This window comes from Rhinopithecus bieti, unplaced genomic scaffold, assembly GCF_001698545.2.
Source record: "Rhinopithecus bieti isolate Rb0 unplaced genomic scaffold, ASM169854v2 scaffold_7684, whole genome shotgun sequence".
NCBI classification, from domain to species: domain Eukaryota; kingdom Metazoa; phylum Chordata; class Mammalia; order Primates; family Cercopithecidae; genus Rhinopithecus; species Rhinopithecus bieti.
Window position 1 is genome coordinate 1919869 of NW_016806071.1, and position 2564 is coordinate 1922432.

The 2564-nt window shown below is 40.1% G+C and overlaps 1 protein-coding gene across 1 annotated transcript in view; it reads left to right on the top strand.

Moving 5' to 3' along the window:
* The window catches only part of CDCP2 (CUB domain containing protein 2), a 14481-nt gene that overhangs the window by 5966 nt on the left and 5951 nt on the right, over positions 1 to 2564 (top strand).

Below are 2564 nucleotides of genomic sequence, written 5' to 3' on the forward strand. Positions count from 1 at the left end.
TATATAAATATATATATATTATAATTCATTAGTTCAAATCAGAATCCAAACAAGGTCCATACATTGCATTTGGTTGATATTTGACTTTTAAATTTTTTATAAAAGTATTACTATTTGTACAGACAGGGTCTCACTATGTTGCTCAGGCTGGTCTCAAACTCCTGGCCTCCAGTGATCCTTCTGCCTCGGCCTCCCAAAGTGCTGGGATTACAGGTGTGAGCCATGGCACCCAGCCTTGACTCTTTTAATACACCAGTTGTGCCTCCTTCCCCCCCTTTATCCTTTATTGTTGAAGCCCCAGCGTCATTTATCTTACAGAACTTCCCACATTCTGGACTTGCCAAAGGTATCCTCATGGTATTACTTAAAATGTCCCGCTAGCGGCCGGGCGCAGTGGCTCAAGCCTGTAATCCCAGCACTTTGGGAGGCCGAGACGGGCGGATCACGAGGTCAGGAGATCAAGACCATCCTGGCTAACATGGTGAAACCCCGTCTCTACTAAAATACAAAAAACTAGCCGGGCGACCTGGCGGGCGCCTGTAGTCCCAGCTACTCGGGAGGCTGAGGCAGGAGAATGGCGTGAACCCGGGAGGCAGAGCTTGCAGTGAGCTGAGATCTGGCCACTGCACTCCAGCCTGGGCGACAGAGCGAGAGGCCAAGCAGATGTTAAATTTCTATTTATCAATTTCCTTAAAAAAATTGATAAATGAGTTAGTGTCTAGCAACCTCTAAAATACACCAATGAGTTTCATTTTAATTTCTTTCGAGTTACGTTGTGAATTATTGTTTTTATATATGTTATATGTTTCAATCCACTGCAATTTGATGCTCGAATTGTACCTTCTTTAGCCAGTGGAAGCCACTTCAAGTAGGTTTCTGTGTCTTTTTTTTTTTTTTTGAGATGGAGTCTTGCTCTGTCACCCAGGCTGGAGTGCAGTGGCACAATCTCAGCTCACTGCAAACTCCACCTGCCGGGTTCAAGTGATTCTCATGTCTCAGCCTCCTGAGAAGCTGGGATTACAGGCGTGTGCCACCACACCCAGCTAATTTTTGTATTTTTAGTAGAGACAGGGTTTCGCCATGTTGCCCGGGCTGGTCTCAAACTGGTGACCTCAAGCAATCGGCCCACCTCAATCTCCCAAAGTGCTGGGATTACAGGCGTGAGCCACTGCGACTGGCTAGGTTTCTGTGTCTTTTGACACAATCTCAGCAGTCTTTGATAGCTTCTTTGCTGTTTAGCATAGCAAGATAACCAAGCATATTTTGTGTAGTTCCTGTATTAAACCTGGTACCAGACATTGCTCTAAAGAGCCTTGTTCATTTTAGCTGAACATAAGAATCCTAATCGAAAGCCTAGAGGTGTAAAATGCTACTGGATTCTAGGCCTTCTTGGTAAACAGAACTAGGAAATAAATTTTAAAATATAAAATAAATGAAGCTCACACTGATACTTTCAATTCAAATTAAGGATCACAAGAGTTTTACTTACTATTTTAAATTTATGTCTATCAGGCTGGGCGCGGTGACTCATGCCTGTAATCCTGCACTTTGGGAGGCCGAGGCCAGTGGACCACCTGAGGTCAGGAGTTTGAGACCAGCCTGCCCAACATGGTGAAACCCTGTCTCTACTAAAAATACAAAAATTAGTTGGGCGTGGTGATGGGCACCTATAATCCCAGCTACTTGGAAGGCTGAGGCATGAGAATCGCTTGAACCTGGAAGGCAGAGGTTGCAGTGAGCTGACATCATGCCACTGCACTCCAGCCTGCACTACAGCACCAGACTCCGTCTAAAGAAAAAAAAAAAATTATACCTATCACTCTTACACTGAAAATATTGGTTTCTATTGACATTAACTTACTTATTTGCTCTAATATATAATAATTGTAAAATGGTATTTAATGTTATTACTAATAGTAAGTTTACTGAATATAGTTTAAGATGTTGTTGTGGTTCATTTTGTCCTTGAGGTATATCCCACTAGGACTGTGTGGTCAAAATACTGTCTTTCAAAGTCATTTGAAATCATTTTTCCGCATGTGACTGTGGCTCCAAGTTGGTAAGATTCAGTTTATTTGTTTCAGTATGGGATATTTAGGGGTTACTTAACTTTTTTTTGATCTCTTAAAATTATATAAAATATTTTATGTGCTTACAAAGTGAAAATTATGAAACAGGATACATTTAAGGAGATCCAGCCATCATGCCTGCTTCCTCCCCTCTTTTTACTACTTCCCCTGACAAAGAATTATTCTTATTAGTTTCTTTCCATTGTTTTCTTTTGTTAAACACAAGCAAATCTGCGCATATAAAAATGTACTTTTAACATTGTAGTAGACTGTGCATATTTTCACTTGCGGGGTTATTATTATTATTAATTTCAAAATAATGTTTTAATAATTAACTTAAATTCCCTACTGCATAATGTTTTAACTAACATTCTGAGGCCCTGCCTGACACTTCCTGTCTCTTTTCCTGGCTTGCTTTTTCTCCATAGCTTCTCACTGTGTCATAAATATATATATATATATATATATATTTTTTTTTTTTTTTTTTTTTTTTTT